Here is a 10,077-nt window from a genome sequence, read left to right on the forward strand (position 1 = left end):
ACCTGCTAAAATGTCCTAACTTTCCAAAAATGTCCTCACTCTGTTGGTTAAATACGTATTTTAGTCCTTAATATGTAGCAAGTACAAGGACACACACACACACACACAGTCCTTAATATGTAGCAAGTACAAGAATACACACACACACACACACACACACACACACAAATCAATAGAACACATCTCTGATGCGCAAGAATGCCTCTCACAACTGAGAACCCAAATATCTGCAGCCTCAGTGAAGGGGACACCCAGAATCATTTCAAGTGGCTGGCAAACTTCTTTCTTATGACACAAAATCTTGACGTAAAGACATCGAACCTTGTCTCTTCCAGTTATCTTGACCTGAGAGCAGAGAATACTGGCAGAGATGTTTCCAGAAACTGACAGCTCAGGGTAGGGTAGAGAGGATGGCTGAGCTCTGCTCCATCCTCTTTTCTTTCTTCCTTTCCTGAAACAGTACACATAAACAATCTACTTAGAAGCAGTTAACTCCACAAATAGGTTTATGTTTATTGGTGGACTCGTGATTTTTTATTTGTTTACCTGATCTTACCATTATTGATTTCATATTAGGTTCCATCTGCTTGTGCTATTTCCCACTTTGTGCTGCTGGGACACATCAATTTGCCCTTGATGAGGAGTCAGTAAAGGGCTAATCTTGAAATATGACATATTGGCTCTGCGTCATGCTGTTATATAATGCCAAAGATGATCAATAGGCTCACCATTTAACAAACGAACTAAATGAAAAACAAAACTGTCGACAATGAAACACTTGGTTGTATTTTATTCAGCTCTGTAATCCATCCATCCATCATCATCTTCCGCTTATTCCTACACATTAAGGGTCGCGGGGGGGCTGGAGCCTATCCCAGCGTCAACGGGCGAGAGGCGGGGTTCACCCTGGAGAGGTCGCCTGTCCATCGCAGGGCCAACATAGAGAGACGAACAACCATTCACACTCACACCTACAGTCAATTTAGAGTATCAATCAGCCTCGTCCCCAATTGCATGTTTTTGGATGGTGGGAGGAAGCCAGAGTACCTGGAGAGAAACCATGCAGAGAACATGCAAGTTTCATTTACAATGAGCCACTAGGCAAATACAAAAAACCTCAAATGATTTTCAGGGGGAACACAAGATTTTCCAGGACATTGTACTATGTGATCCCTTCATCAGGTTTCCATTCTACATTGACAGTGTGCCAAATATCCTGACCTGATCTGTAGTTTCCTCGAGGAACTTTCCCGTATCGTCTATGCAGTTAAAAACAACCTTACAGGCGGCAAGATTGACTTCCTCTTTTGTTCTTTAAGGCCTTTACTTGTTTCCTCCATCCTCAGATTTCCAAAAAGCTGAGCAGCCTCTTCCACCTGTTCCTCCCCCCCCCCCCCCCCCACCCCATCTTAACATCTTCAGAGCAAGTGGCCACTCAGCAGTCTTGGAGAACAGATTTTGGTCTGGGTTCTACTGTCTCTCTCTCTCTCTCTCTCACACACACACACACACATATTACCTTTGAATATAATGGCATTTTTGGTGTGTACATTGAGGTGCCGCCAAAGTCTGGATAGTAAGCTAAGTTTTTTGTTTCCACTGAGTGGAATGATGGAGTGACGCACCTCTAAAAGACAAAAAAAAATGTTGCAAGCATTAAAGTACATATTATTGCACAAAAAGGTAATATTAACTAGAGAGTGGTCATAATTGCCAAACCCAAGGTATGTCTGTGTTGCTGTGTTGCTTTAAAATGGACCAAAGTTTATGTCTGTAATACTGTCAAATAAAAAAAAATCTTGTCATGCTGCTGCATATCACAAAATTCATGAAAGACACGTCAGATTTAGCCACAAGGGGGCGCTGTCCACTCTTCATAAACAATATGTTGTTTTTGAAGAAGGATTCGAAACCTTTGTTAAACTGGTTTCTTTTGGCCCCTTGACCTGCTTTTTTACTGACCTTGGATCAGGCTTTAGTATTTTTTGAGTCAAATTATGACTCTCAATCTATAATAATGCAAAATAAAATGTATTAATAATGGATATTACATTATAAAAGTATGTTTTGAAACTTGAATCCCGTGTTAGACCTCGCTGTTGACTGGGTGGGAGTGAATAAATGGTCTGGATTACAGAATGAGATTTAAACATCACATTTTATTGTAAACGACGAACCAGATATGCAATATAATCTTCAGCCACTTGGTGGCGTTATAGACCAAGAAAGAAAGCACTGACAATGAAGCAGTTCAAATTTCACCTAGCAACACAACCGCTGCTTGTTCATTCACACACCTACGTGGTTACACGTGACGCCCCTCCACTTTCACATGAACAAACAATCCATCATAAGTGCATATAAGAGCAGGGTCTCAGGCTCGGCTGCATAAATATATAGATAGATGTTTAGAAGATGAAACCTTATTTAGCAGCACATGCAGATAAATAGAATGGATCTCTGTATAAACATTGGTGTTGGTTACAAACTAACTGATCAGGCAGAGGTGTAAAGGAGAAGTTGCGTCCATGTGACTCGAGGGTCATAGTTTTACTGTCAGCCCACATGAAGCCACTCTCAGCATGAATGGAAACGCTTTGACTTGGCTTTCAGGTGAGGGTCAGAGTCGATGCAGTAGGCTCTAATAGTAAAATTACTCCCACCACTTTTGGCCCCTCACCTTCTACTTTCTTCCATTAACCCTCATCCACCCCACCCCCGCACTTTGTGATTACCAAATCGCCTTCCCTCTCCCCATTTCCCATAAACACACAGACCCTGTTTATTTGCCCCATTTGAGAAAGCAGTCCAGAGATCCTGACGTTGTGTAAGAGATCAAAAAAGCAATGCAAAAATCAATTGGCTCTGCAAGTCTCAAGACTGCCATGCAGTAAATTGGGTCTGAATGACGGCAGTATGTGCACCATCTTTTTTATAGTCCCTCTTTTAAAAAAAAAAAAAAAGAAATGAAAAAAAAATCGGGTGAATCTGGAGTGCACAAGTGCTGTTTTCCTCTCTCTAAAATGGTGTGAAGGGACTTTTGACTGATAGCATGTGATTGGTCTTGTGGTCTTGTCGTTCAAGTCTTTCTGTGGTTTTCTTGATCAAGTTTAAGTGAATGAATAATTGAATTGATTTTCTGGACTGATCCACTCTAACATATACATTTTGCACCATTGTGTCATGAACCGTAAAAGCAGTACCCATTATAGGAACCAGACTAATTACTCCAGTACAATTAAGAGTAGTTTTCCCGTCTGCATGTGTGCTAGTTGGTGACAGACATATAAACCACGCAGGCTGATTTCCCCTGTACTCTTTAATCAACTCTTTGATCGGAATGCTATAGCGACCTAAGTTAAAAAGCAGTTCAGAGGGCCAATGAGAGAATTCACTCCGGCAAGAATGGAGGAAAATGTTGACATTCACCAGTTGGTGCTGATAATAAAAATTATATTCTTGCTTACTTTGATTCTATTTTGGTATGGTGTACATCCTGGAGAGCTATGAGGAGTTAACAGGTTTTTTTTATACTGCTAAGGTTAGCTCATGGTCTATGTAATGTGTGTCTAACGAAAAGTTCCCCATCCTTTGCCATACATTTTAAAATTAAAGAACAGTGACAGTTATAATTTGCGTTGACTAAGAAAGTGTGCGTTAAGGAGCCAACCTCAGGAGAGTGTGCTGAGATTTTTCGGAGGGTGAAGTGATGGAGCAGCAGATCTGGCACGTTTTAAAAGGAGCAGTAATCTTGCTTTGTTGGTTGGAATTTGCAGCACCATGGTACGACTTAATAACAATGCGTGAAGCAATGAAAATTGCACAGCTCCTGCACGATAGGAAAATTTGATTGCTCTCAGGTTGCACACTAAGTTTGGTCATTTAAGCATGCACACACACGAGTGTATACACAAACACACACTCAATGGCACCCCCTTCCCTTCAAATCTAAACACACGTACAAAGACACAGGTGCATGTAGAACCTTGGCTGTGAACATAACTCTGGTTGTGTGTGTGTGTGTGTGTGTGTGTGTGTGAACCTGTAACTTTTCCTGTGTTGTGGAGTGAAGAAAAGAATAGAGCCTGGGCCACATTCCAGCCCTGCCTCCCTGGGCGAGAGACGGTGTTCAGCATTCCACTGCCTGCATATCAGGCCAGGTGCATTCCAGAAAACACACACACACACACACACACACACACACACACACACACACACACAATTTGACACCATACAGTATCATAGCACACACTTCTCCTCAGTCACAAATATAACATGTGCAGGCATGTTCATTCATATCCATGCACTTAAAAGCGATCACACAATGCAGATATATGTTAACTTTAAAAAATGGAGTGAGATGATCAAATAACAAACTATCAACTCAGTAATGTTCTGCTAGACACAGACATCCACCTAAATCCATATACTGCATACAAATGTAAAATATTTATAGGTGATAACCAATACAGTCGTCGATAAAATGCTGCTGTTGTGATTTACATTAACTGAAAAGATATTCTCTGCCTCTTTGATTCTTGTATGATTCAGTCGTTTTTAATGCATGGATTTTTTATATGTCTAGAGAAGGTTGAGCTATTTAAAGAGCACAGTTTGAATGCACTGTGAATGTACAGCCAGCCTCTTTTTGAACTTCTTTCAGTGCTGCGATACGCTGTGAGTCACACATGACAGTGCAGACGGGGGCGGAGATTGTGTGTGTGTGTGTGTGTGTGTGTGTGTGTTCTTTCCCTTGTGGACTTGACAATGATATCAAGAATACATATTGGTCTGAAGTCTGAAGAATGTAATGATAACCTAAGAAACTGGAAGAAAAATGCAAAACTATGTGGGTAGGAAATAAGAGATGACCTCATGATAGTCACCTTAATGCAAATTCAGTTTCATCAATGGACTAATGTAAAGGCACAACAACCCCCAGAACAAAAGCTCTATTCAGGGTTGATGTGCTGCTTATCCTACACACCATCCACCATCCGACAGAAGAAAAGGTTGTTGGTTACATGCTACTCGACAGGCATGGGACTCTATGCTCTACGAGCCCTGAATCAAACCATTAGTCTTGGTATTCCTCCCTCACCCTCTTTCTTACATTCCCCTTCACTATCCTTATTCTTTTTTCCTTTTCTCTCATCTTTCGTCTTCATTTTTCCCCCCTTTACATCCTTGTTCTGGTTTGCTGCTAGTGCAAACCAATTCCCGCCCTTCTCTCACCCCCCCCTCCACCCCACGCCCTCAGCCCACTTCTCATCCTCCTCCATGTGGCGACTTTTCATCAGTGAAGTGCCTTCCTGGCCCGACTACCACCACCCCACCTACTCTCTCCTCGCCACTCAATGAATGGATGCAGCATTAAAAGGAGAGAAGGCTGACACCATCCTTCCTTCCTCCTATAAGCACCACCCTCCCCCCTTTGGCTGTTGCAGAAGTGGTATGTTCCACAGCGAGGACTGCAGAAGTTGAGAGAGCACATTGTTTGTAATCTGGCATTGCAGGGGTCACTTCCTGACTCGTGTGTCCGCTCCCTGAGCCCAGTGCCGATCCCCCAACCGTAGCCCAGCCCCCCCACCCCCTTCCCTGTGTGTCCATCCATTGGTAGAGTAGCCTAAGGCTTTTGGACAAACCATGTTCTTCCCCTTTTGTGTAGGAAAGCTCAGACATCTGAAAACAATCAAATAATCTGGGCACAATGCGTCTCTTCATGGACGGGTGCTGGTGGTTCCCAGATGAGCGGGAGGATTAAGTGGAGGAGGCCATAGGGGAGAGAAAGAGAGGAACAGGGATGGGGGCCGCACAGTTGAAGGGCGGGGGGGGGGGTTATTGTTACTAGATTTGTGTACGTGTGTTAGTCGTTTGGAGTGAGGGGATGTTTAGAGAACGGGAAAATATCTGTAGGCTCTTTAAGAGAGGAATATGAGGAGTCACATCTGACGCTTCCGGATGTCAAATCAGATGTAGATCTGTGGTTATAAAGGGTTCATAAACAATAATGACTGTCCTTAATTAAAGGTTAATAAATCCTTTATTGATGCTACATAGATTAATAAGAGCACCTTGTGCCATGTTGAGGAAGATCTTCCTGTAGACGACCTTCTTCGTCTTTTTAGTCGATGAGGTCATCAGATCGAGCCAGCAACTTACTGTTAGCCTTTTGCCATCTTGAATGTAGATATATGATTTAGTCTCTTCAAGACATTCAGTCAATGCTTTCAGAACAAGTGGATCAAATTTCGATAGTGTAATGAAAAAGTTTTCATGGGTTGTTTCACGCATAAAATAATCATTCACCATTTTGTAGCTTCAGAAGCAGCAATAGATAAAGCTAAAGGTTGTTTGTAATAACTCTCACAGCCAGAAGATGGAGACAAATGTCCCGCACCACAGCTTTAAGATAAAGGAGTGTAAAGTTGGATTTTTCTGGATTAACAATTGCAGAAGCACATTCTAACAAACCTATCAAAAAGCGACAAATTTAAGTGTTGGCAATACCTGTAGAGAAATCCACTGAGAGTGAGCTACGATAGTTGTCACAGAGGCGATAAAACAGAATTTTGACGCTATTAAAAAGATACTAAAGTTCATTGTCAAGGATTATCTGCCTGACGTAAAGCACTTGAGTCAAAACGCTGGTGGCCCCTCAATCTGTGCCCTTTCACTGATCCTAGGGGAAAACTTGTAGAGTGAGTCTAGTAAAGTGAATAATTAATGCAATTTCATCAATTGACTCTTTATGCCTGTATGTACTAACATGTCTGGTGTAAATCTCCCATATATAGGATTCCAATTATTGACATGTTGCTGGTTGTGTAAGACCAATCAAAAAATTATATAAAGTGGCTTAAGCTATGCGGTGGAGACGTGAATTGTTAAGAAAACTCAACAAGTATCCTGAAGTAATGACTTTTCTCATAAATCATGTCTCAGCCCTATCTGATAATGAGGAATTATTGTCATTCTTTGCTGTATTTTTGCACATAAATTGAAGAGAATTGACTTGTCTTTGGGTTCAGGTAAGACACGTTGTGCACATAACATTTTTCCTTTGTGTCTGCAGGGTATCTGGACCAAAATCAAGATGCCCTGCAGCTCTTTGCTGGTAAAAACAAAACAAAACAAAACAAAACAAAACAAAACATTGGGTAAGTCTATCTCTTTAACCGAAGAGATAAAAAAAAACCAGCATGTTTGATATCTTGCTCTCTTTCCTCGACCTTCTATGAAATAAAACATCTGCACATGCATACACACAACTTCTTCAGCCCTTCCTTCTCATCCCTTACGAGAATGCTAAATAGTCGTCTGTAACTTCCCCTCCAACATATTCATTAATCCCCTCTATCCTGTGGGGCTGGATGATGATTACAGGGAAGGCAACTGAAGCCGCCCAAATAAACACCCCTCAGGCAGCAACAAAGGCCTGTCCACCTCACCCTAAACACAGCTTCCCCAGCTAGATCAGGTTTCGATCAAGCCCACGCACAACATACAAACAATAGGAAGTAACAGTCTCAAGCGCTGAAAAAGCCAACTGTGGCTGAAACAGTTTAACTTCCCGTTTTTTGTAGTCAACACGAACAACTAGTGCAAATTTACTTTTAAGGAACTCCAGTAAGAAACTGTGTCACGTATGACTAGAAATGTCCCTTTTCATCAATTTACTACTAAATGGTTTCTGTTATGAGAACAGCACATATTCCCTCCTCTAGGTCACGTGATGATGCTCACATAGTTTGCATTCTGCTCACCGACAGAATTTAGACAATCTCTGAGATGTGTTTCTGCCAAGGGCTTTGCAGCCTAGTGACCTTCCATCGAAACTAACATCCTTGTGCAAGGTCACAAGTCTGTCTTTTTTGAGTGTGACACACTTTACTAGATGTACTCTTGTCCATCTCTCATCCCTTACTGTAATACCATTAAAAGTTGTTTTTAAATGTGCACACAGCACAGTCAAATATGCCTGAAGGCCCTCACACTTCCTATTCCTCAAGCCTCTGCACCTTTCCTGCTCACTACCCTACAATTAGCATGCCTAAAAGTTGCAGGTTTCTGAGGCCAGGCCCTCACTAATCATAGGTATGCATTGTTGTGTTCAGCTGCTGGGCCATTAAAAATCAGCACCTTTTGTGGGAGCCACGCCTCTTGGCCCAGATTACCACCAGTCCACTAGCAGTGGGTCCTAAATCCAACTGGGCCGGAGCACCTCTCGAAACTTTAGGTGTGTTTTTGGTTTCTTCTTGTATCTCTTTCAAAGAATTTAGAGAAGCAACATTTTGTCACATGGTAAATTCACCACAATTTATTTAACCTGTGAAAAAATAAAAGAGAGAGGGGGATGTATAAAAAAAAATATAAGGATTACGTTTAGAATTAGGTTAGAGAGGATTAGGTTATTTACCAAGAACTGTCATCAGCCATCTGTAATCTTTCTCCCTGGATGCCCCGAGGTCTCTGCAGACTGTATGGCGGCAACAACACAGACACTGAATTTCCTTTCCATAGCTGCTATACAAAGAGAGGCCTTCACTCCTCAGCTGGTTGGAGCTGGTGATCACATCACCTGTGTTTTGACTTCATCACCTGATTCCAGTCAAGGAATCAGGGTTTTTTTTTTCTTTTCAATGTCATGACCTATAGTTGTTTATTCCTTATCCTATACCTCATTCTATCACAAGACTGTGGTTACCATTGATTCAATTAATGACATATTTTTAAAAGTCTGTTTATTGTCGACAAACAGCAACTGAAACTATGATGCCAGAATTAGCCAAAAGGCTCGTTTCCATCTGAAGTCCCTAGCCAGCTTTTATAAATGGTCATAATATATAAATGTTCATAATAACAAAGACACAAATGAGATTTAATGAATGCATCAAACTCTTAACATACATCCTCTGAGACTCAAGTTTGTAAAAATCTAAATTCTTGGCTAAGGAAAAAAGTATTGGGAATTAAAAAAAAAAAAAAAAGTCAATGGTAAACTTGTTACGTAAATTAAAAACTATGATCAAAGTTGATTCACATCCGACATGATTAGGAAATGATTTCAGCTATTGCGCTGGACGTTGAGGTTCTATTTGTGCTGGACTCTGCTGAATGAGGTTTGTGTTGAGCTCTGTGGTTGCTTGTCAGCAATACAGGAATGTTAGCTTGTTTACTTGCTTAAAGAGAATTGAGATGACCCTGATTGCACTTACGGAGGGAAGTCAAGTGATGCCTCTGTTAGCTAAACATCCTGTTTCCTTGTTGAAGCGCACTATAGTGTGTTATATGCACTGTGTGAAATACACAGGAAATGCACAAGGAATCCACATTTGCGAGCTGAGAAAGAAGACTGACTTCCTGAACTCTGAATACTCCAAAGGATACAGGCATGCTAGTGGGAAAATTCATGGTCACCGCTTTTTCTGCTCTATTTCAAACAAGGGACACTTTATTTGGCTTTCTTGATCGTGACAATGGCAACCCCATTCAAACTGAAGACAAGTGTTCACACAGAATAAAATGCAGACTGCTGATTAACCAATGTGGTGTTTCCTTGAGAAGAGGATAGCTCATGTTAATACCAAACATTCATGGGATTTTATCATCAGGAGCACACACACCTCAGACAGAAAATCTAATCAAACACCAATTTCTCAGGGCTGTACCAAGGTCCTGCATGCATGGGTTATCTATTCACAGTGACGCAGACGGGTATTTTATATGGCAGCATCATAAGGCAGTGGCACAAGCTGTATGAAAGCCAGAGAAATACAAAGAAACTTCTCACACAACATGCTGTCACTATGACAACCAGGCAGAATCATTTAGCCTGATCTCTTGCCATTCCACACAGCACAGAAATCCAATAGCATTTAAGTATTATGCAATCAGGCCAGTGATTCGCTCTGCAAAGCTTTTTTAACACATTTGTAAATAAGATTCATAGGTGCAAACATGGATTTCAAGTAACTTCCTACGCTTTTTTTTTTTTTTTTTTTAAGAGGGCGCTCAAGCTGCTCCCATCCAATAATACAGATGGGGGCGCAAGGTGGAGAAGTGCATGACCCAAAT

The sequence above is a fragment of the Aulostomus chinensis genome, chromosome 17 (assembly GCF_037954235.1).
Source record: "Aulostomus chinensis isolate RoL2024-O1b breed Wild chromosome 17, RoL_Achi_v1.0, whole genome shotgun sequence".
Taxonomy (NCBI): domain Eukaryota; kingdom Metazoa; phylum Chordata; class Actinopteri; order Syngnathiformes; family Aulostomidae; genus Aulostomus; species Aulostomus chinensis.